The sequence below is a fragment of the Cynara cardunculus genome, assembly GCF_001531365.2.
Source record: "Cynara cardunculus var. scolymus isolate 2C chromosome LG 12, CcrdV1, whole genome shotgun sequence".
Taxonomy (NCBI): domain Eukaryota; kingdom Viridiplantae; phylum Streptophyta; class Magnoliopsida; order Asterales; family Asteraceae; genus Cynara; species Cynara cardunculus.
In genome coordinates, this window is record NC_037539.1 from 24,904,931 (window position 1) to 24,913,330 (window position 8,400).

The window sequence follows — 8,400 nt, forward strand, 5'->3', positions numbered from 1 at the left end:
TTGTTGTTTTATTGGTATTTTATTATATTTTATTCTTTAGATAATTTATTCCTTTACAAATGGCTTTACAAAACACTGTCACTCACTTTCACGATAATGGCTCTCTTGCCAAACCTCCCTATTTCATAAGAGATAACTTTAGTCTCTGGAAGAACAGGATATCTCTTTTATTGGAAGGTATGGATTCTGAGATTCCATACTATATAGAAAATGGATCTTATGTTCCATATGCTATATCTCCAGTAGTTCCTACAACTGCTACGACTGCCGCGATACATGAACGATAGATTCCAAAACTCCCTCATCAATGGAGTGATGAAGACAAGAAGAAGATGGCTTTAGACACTCGTGCGAGGTCAATAATAGCCATGTCTATTTCTGACGAGGTATATCACTCCTTGATAAGCTCAAAACTCCATGTGGGACACTCTATGTGTTCAATATGAAGGTACTAATGAAGTACAAGAATTGAGAAAGATTAATCTAGTAAGACAATATGAAAGTTTTTTCTGTGGAAAGAATGAATCGTTGTCTGAAGTACATCAACATTTTAATTGTCTTCTTATTGATTTGAGAAAAGTTGGAAAAGAATATTCCAACTCTGAGACTCTGACAAAGTTTCTTGAATGCTTGCTAGAATCATGGGATCAATATACCATGTGTCTCAAGATGTCCAATGATATGTCCTCCCTCTCTCTTAGAAGAATCTTCTTAAAGATTCTAGGAAAATGAAAAGCTCTCTATTTGCTTTGATCTCTGAAAGTTCTTCAGTTGACCCTCCTAATCCTTCTAACCCTCCTATTTCTTCTATTTCTTCTGTTTTATTTAACTGAGTTAGATCCTACTAACTCTGAGGACTTGTCAGATCCTGATCTTTCAGAGTTTGATGAGTCACTGGCTCTTCTAACTAAAACTTTTAGAAGGTTTTCCAGAAAGAGTAATTAGCACAGATCTCATCGTTGACCATTTCTAAAAAGCCAAAGTCAAATCATATTGACCAGGCTTCATCGATCTGCTACAACTGTCAACGCAATGATCACTTTGAAAGTGAATGTAGGTCTAAGAAGACCGTGACACCATCTTTCGAACCCCAATCCTCCTTCAGGTCCAGAGATGACAAATATCTAAGGCAAAGGTCTTATCGTTGAAGAACATGACCGGGCTGATTCTTCTGAAGAATCATCCTCTAATGAGGAAGATATGACCTATCTCTGTCTAATGGCCAAGGATGTCAAAGATGGACCATCAGAGACATCATCCCCCAGTGATCCCTCGTCATCTACATCTACTCAAGTATGTTCCTAAATGAACCTTCTTTTTCTGCCTCTGATAGCCTATCTATGTTAGATACGCTGACGGTTGTCCTTTACAATGCCCTGAATGGCAAATCCAAAGCTGAAAGCTTAATCTTGATCTTCAAGAACAATTAGAGACATGCCATTCTATGATCAACGAGTTGACTAAGATTGAAGAAAATCTTAAGAATCAGGTCATTATAAACCAAACCATTATCCTCGAACCTGAACAGACTATAGCTGAGCTTGAGCAAGCTATTGCTAAACTCAAGGCTGAGAAGGATACCATTGAAGGGTGGTGTAAAGCCTCCATTAAGGCCTCAAAGATCATTAACGCTCAGATCCCTACAAAGATAAAGACTGGTCTAGGTTTCTCCTGTGATCAGGAAGACTATGTCACTAACAGGTCCATGCTCAAGTTTGGCACCTTTGTCTCTTCCATTCCCGAAACTTCTTCCTCTCAGTCTTCTTTTACTAAGAGTCATCTTGAAGGACATCCTTCGAGTTCAGGATGCAAAGACAAAGGTAAATCCATCATCATTGTTCCTCTTCCCAAGAAGGCCAACAAGTCAAATAGACCTAGGTCTAAAACTTCAGCTTGTGCACCTTGTTCTTCAGGGACCAAGGTATCTGAATCTAGTCAGAAACCTAACCCAAAGCTTAAAGTGAATCTTTCACCCAAGGTATCCAAACCCTCAGTTGTTCCTCCTCGAATAAATGAGAAGAGAATCCTTGGAGCTTGTCCCTCTTCCATTCTGTTGGACCTCTCTGGCCCTAAAGCGCGCTTCAGCTATAGGAAGTGTAGACACTATAGTGAAACTACACATATTGCCAGTAAGTGTCCTTCTACTACCAAAGCTGGTCTGCCAGTTAAGGTAAATAAAGTAGCCAATGCTGAAAAATCAACCAAGGTGAAATCTACCACCAAAGTTGTGAAAACAACTAAGATGAAGATGTCCACTGAAGCCTCTTCTTCAGGCTCAACGAAGACACCTACGGACCCTGATTCTTCAGCGTCAGTGGATGTTGCCTCTAACTCCGCTGGACCTATTGAGAAATGAGCACCAAATCAATTTTAATCTGTTCTCTTGTGTAGAAAGTCAAAGGTATTGGTATCTTGATAGTGGATGCTCAAGACATACGACTGGAGACAAATCCTTGTTCACTAAATACCAAGATGAAAGTGGTCCTTCCATAACCTTTGAAGGAAACGGAAAAGAATATACCAAAGGTTTTGGTATATTAACCAACGGAGTAACTACATTCAAACATGTTGCATATGTTGAAGGACTAAAGCATAGTCTTTTTAGCATCAGTCAGCTGTGTGATAAAGATTTCACAGTAAAATTTTCTAAGAATTCATGTTATGTCCTTGACAAAGATGACAAGGTTACTCTTATAGGCTCTCGTCTAGAGAATGTGTATGTCATCAACATGGATTCTCCTCTAACTGAGAATAGTTGTTTTCTCTTTAAAGCCTCTTCAGACATCAATTGGCTATGGCACAAACGAATTTCTCATCTCAACTTCAAGACGCTGAATGAGCTGTCTTGAAAAGATATTGTCACTGGCCTTCCTTAACACTCCTTTGCAAAGGAATCTCTTTGTTCAGCGTGTGAAAAGAGAAACAGACAAAGGCTAGTTTCAAATCTAAGAAAGTCTCTTCAGTGACCTCTCCACTTCAGCTATTGCACATGGATCTCTTTGGCCCAATCAACATGCAATCTATAGCAGGAAAGAAATTTACACTTCCCATTGTTGATGAGTATTCCAGGTTCACTTGGATCTTCTTTCTCAGATCTAAGAGTGATGTACCTGAAAAAATCATTTTGTTTATCAAAAGCATAAAAATACTGAACAACATCAACGTACGATCTATAAGGAGTGATCATGGTACAGAGTTCAAAAATGGTACTATTGATAACTTTTTTGAGAACAAGACAATCTCACAAAACTTTTCATTTGTGAGGACTCCGCAAAAAAACGAGGTCACTGAAAGAAGAAATCGAACAATCATTGAGGTTGATCTATCCATATTCAACGGATCTCGTCTCCCTACTCATTTATGAGCGGAAGCTTTCAACACTGCTTGCTTTACTCAAAATCGGTCACTGATTGTCAAAAGATTCAAGAAGACAGCTTATTAACTCTTTCATAGCAGAAAGCCCTCTCTTAGCTTTCTTTACATATGTGGTTGCACTTGTTACATTCTCAAACAATGGAGACCAACTTGGAAAGTTCGATCTCAAAGTTGATAAAGGAATCTTTCTTGGATATTTTTCATTATCCAAAGCTTTCAGAGTATTCAACAAACAACGACAAACTATAGAAGAAACTATCCATGTCATCTTTGATGAATCTCAATCAACTAACTCTAAACCCATCTCTGATGATGATGAAGAGTTAGAAAATCGGATGATATCTCACTATGGACATCTTGAAGCTTCCTTCAGCAATCAATGTAGAGCTGACCCTTTAGAAGCTGATGATGATCCATTTATCATTCCAGATGTGACTAATAACCAAGGCGAATCCTCTTCAGGGATAGCTGTAGTGTCCATTAGTCACTACCCCCTTCAACTTCAAACACTGACCCTTCAGTCGCTGAAAATCTTTTAGTTTCTGAACCTCTATCAGTTGTTGAATTGCTCAACGAGGCTCCTTTAGCAATCCAATGTATTGCTAAATAATTTGTTGTTGAAGCCTCCTATTCGATATCTGAGTTTCCAATCTCAGATAATAATTCTCTACCAGCTCAGCGATGGACGAAAGACCATCCAATACATCAAATTCTTGGTGATCCAAGTGCAGGTATTCAGACAAGACGTGGTCTAGGTAATATGTGTCTCTTTGTCAACTTTATCTCTTTAGTTGAGCTCAAGAAGATCAATGAGGCTATCTCAGACCCTAATTAATTTTTCTGGCGAACGTTCTAAAAGAGTTAGTAAGAAGGGCCAGTGACTCATCAAACTCATATAAATCATCGTCTGACAAGCCCTCTAAGTTAGAAGGATCTAGCTCAGTGATAGAAATAGAAGGAATAGAAGAAAAAGAAGGGTCAGCTTAAGGGCATTCAAAGATCAAAGTTAACGGAGAGCTTTTCATCTCTCTAGAATCTTTACGAAACTTCTTCTTTAGTTGACGGGATTGCTCATGATTAAGCAATATCCCATAAAGGGTACTAAGAGAGAGGGTGGACTTGTCCTCAGACATCTTGAGACACACAGTATAATGATCCCATGATTCTAGCAAACATTCTAGGAACTTTGTCAGTGTCTCTAAGTTGGAATATTCTTTTCCAACTGTCCTCAAATCAATAAGAAGATAATTAAAATGTTGATGTCTTTCAAACAAAGTTTCATTCTTTCCATAGAGAAAGCGTTCATATTGTCTTACTAGATTTATCTTCCTCGACTCTTGTACATCAGAAGTACCTTCATATTGAGCACATAGAGTGTCCCACATGGTTTTCGAGGTTTTAAGCTTCATCATAGAGTGATATACCTCGTCAGGAAGAGCCATGGATATTATAGACCTCGCACGAGTGTCTAACGCCACCTTTTTCTTATCTTCATCACTCCATTAATGAGGGAACTTTGGAATCTGCCATTTAGGAATTGCAACAGACATAGCAGCTGCAAGAACTATTGGAGAGATATCGAATGAACATAGGGTCCATTCTATATATAGTATGTGATCTCAGGATCCATACCTTCTAAGAAAATAGACATCTGATTCTTCTAGAGACTGAAGTTGTCTCTGATGAAACGAGAGGTTTGGAAAGAGAGCCATTGTCGTGAAAGTGAGTGCTGGTGTTTTCCAAATCCATTTTAACAGGAATAAATTATCTAAAGAAGAAGAGATAAAAAAATACTGATAAAACAACAAAACAACACAAAAAGAAAATGTTGCTCTGATACCACTTGTTGGTCCCAATCGGATCTACAACAGTTATAAGTAATCACTTTTGTAGAGGGGGTGAATAGAAACACCTCAACTTTCACTTTTAAACTTGTATATTGATTAAGAAAGATCAATACAAATTTTATAGATTGTATGTGAAAGAGATAAGGTAAAGAACCTATCTAAACAATCTAAGATTCACACAATTACAAGTAGCAAAGAGAAAATATTTGCTACAAGAAATTAAGATAAGAATGTAAGTGATCTTCACTTGTTCTAAGTGGTTCTTTCTCTAAGGATGAGAGTAGATAGAAGTAACTTCTTGGGTAAGGTAGTAATGGAAGAATGATAACTGAGAGAATATCACTCAGCTATTTATACCCATTACATTAAATGTAATTCAGAAGGTACAAAGCACGTGTTAAGATTTTGGAGGAAAGCTTGTTCTTTGCTACAGTAATCAATCCCTTTGGCTATATATGTGTAGTCCTCTTTTCATAAAGTAAGTAAGCACTATAGAGTCAACAGAGTGGCTCCATACTGTACTATACTCTAGAAAAGGTACGAGTTTGTCCTTTATGTGAGGGAGGATAAGACAAAAACAATCGTGCTTGGAAAGTTTTCTTTGATCGCTGAATACTGGAATGACGCTGAAAGGACTCTTCAGTATTTACTAAAACTTGAACAGACTTTACATATATGTAGACGAGCTTATAATTGAATGCCGCTTCATATCACAAACTTGCTTGTCTCTATTCTTTAGCTTATGTCTTCGACAACGCTAAAGGATCTGTGGTGTGAGTTTTGTCTTCTTGAAGTATAACAGTCATTGAAGGAGTTACAATACATGTTCACCGATCACTGAATAGACTCAGTGAAGATCACTGAAACTGAATAACATAAATACTATACTTCGTAAGGTAAAAATGGATCATCATCAAATCAATGAGAGAGAGGATCAACATCGAACATATAAGGAGCAATTTGTGGACCCAAATATGATGTCACCGACATATATCTAAACAAGAATGATGTAACCCTTTATTTTCCTAAGAAATAGGGTTTGATCAATCTTTCCATGTTTGAATTTCTCAATGATTATAAATGAAGAAAGGGTGTCATACCAGGCACGAGGGGTCTATTTTAACTCATAAAGAGCTTTATCCAATCTATAGACATGATCTGGATAGTTTAGGTCAAGGAACCTTTGAGGTTGTTCGGCATATGCTTCTTCATGAAGTTTTCTGTTGATATACATCTTTGTGTGCAACATAGGCTAAGAATAGTCGAATTGCTTCGAGCCTAGACACTGGAGGGAAGTTTTCATCATAGTCGATGCCTTCATTCTATCTGTATCCCTGAGCATTAAGTCTAGCCTTGTTGCAAGTTACAGTGCCATGTTTATCCAACTTATTTCTATACAACTATTTGGTGCATATAACATTTTTATTGGATGGATGAGGGACAAGGTACCGGACCTTGTTTCTTTCAAAATCAATGAGTTTTTCTTATATAACACTGACTCAGCTTGGGTCGCTGATGGCTTCACTGATTTTATTGGGCTCCAAAAATAGATATAAAGTTAAAAAAAACTAGACAGGCATTACCTAGACCATGTCGAGTCTGACTACCTACATCTAGATCACCAAGAATTTGATCAATGGGATGATTCTTTGTCCATCATTAAGTTGGTAGATGAGTTGTATCAGCATATTCAGTGATATGAGGCTCAGGCATGGAAGAAGAAGCTTCATAAGTAGATTATTCAGCATTCATTAGGGTTTCCAAGGTAGTCTGTAAGTCCCCAAATTAGCAATAAATAAAAAAACTCCATATAAAATTAGAGAAGACATAGCATGAAGAACATTTAATCTAATAATGTCAACTGGACAACATGATTACAATGAAGAGGAAATAGAGAGAACTAGACACAATGAATCAATCGACTCTCATAAGCTTACCTTGGGTGTGTAATTCCCATATCACTCATGAAAAAATGGCCCAAAACACCTATTTATAGTTTCAAATTAGGGTTCATTTAATAATTATTAATCCCAAGCCCATGTATACAACCAAAACCCAAAATACAAGATACTTTATAAAACTTTCATCTAATTTGGGAGCTAATTAAATCTAACAATATCCTCTTAAAAGAAAGCATCTTCAGATAAACTTCCCCCTTGATTTCTTTAAAAAAATTAGTGTGCCTCTCTTCAAGTCTTCAATGCATTACAAGCTCTACCTCAAATATAGGCTCATGTCCTTGAAAAACTAAAACAGATAAACTTTTTGTCCAACTTCGATATGTCAAATTCATCACAGTTTGTGACCATCAATCAGCCTCATTGTGAGAAAACACAAAATAAAAAAATTGTAGCTTAATGTAATATCTTTATATCAAGCTTGGATTCATCCATTTTGGATAAATATTGAATGACGTGTGCACGTTTTCCCACAGCTACACAAAACAGTTGGTAAAACAAAAAAATTGACTTTGCAAACCGAGTTGAATAAACTTTAATCATCGAGATTGAATCTTTCAGATCATAGGAGGAAGTGACATATAATATGTCAAAATCACATCTTGTATCCATGAAAAATAGTCGAGAACACCATTCTAAAATTTGGAAGAATCCGAATGAAATACGTGGCTTTCTGTCCAACAATCATCTATAGAATTTGATACAAAATAAGGCATAACAGCACACTGCATTTGAGTAAAATCAAAACTTCAAAGTTGTATATATGTGTTTTGGATTTCCAACTCAAATGGGATCATGCATTTTGGAGCTTCGAGGAGAAAGTTATGCGCAAAATCATACAACAGCGTAAAGCTGTCAGCAAATCTGAAAAATCGGACTACGAGATCTGGTCCCATGACCTCCAGTTCCTCGTGACCTATGGTTCCTCGTGACCTCTAGTTCATTGTGGCTTTTCATCGCTCAAAATTCTGGTTGCCCAAGGCTCTAGTTCATCGAGATGCTAGTAGATCATGCCTCTTGTTCTTAGTAACTTATCGGTTGTTCAAGGTTTGCTTCTGGTCTATTATGACGAGAGCTTCTATTCCTTCATCACTTGCCTCTGGTTCTTCATGGTTTTCCTCGTGTATTTGTGTTGATCCTCTCTCTCATTGATTTGTTGATAATCCCTTTTTCCTTTCGATGTATTTATGTATCTGTAATTTCAGTTCCAGCGATCATAC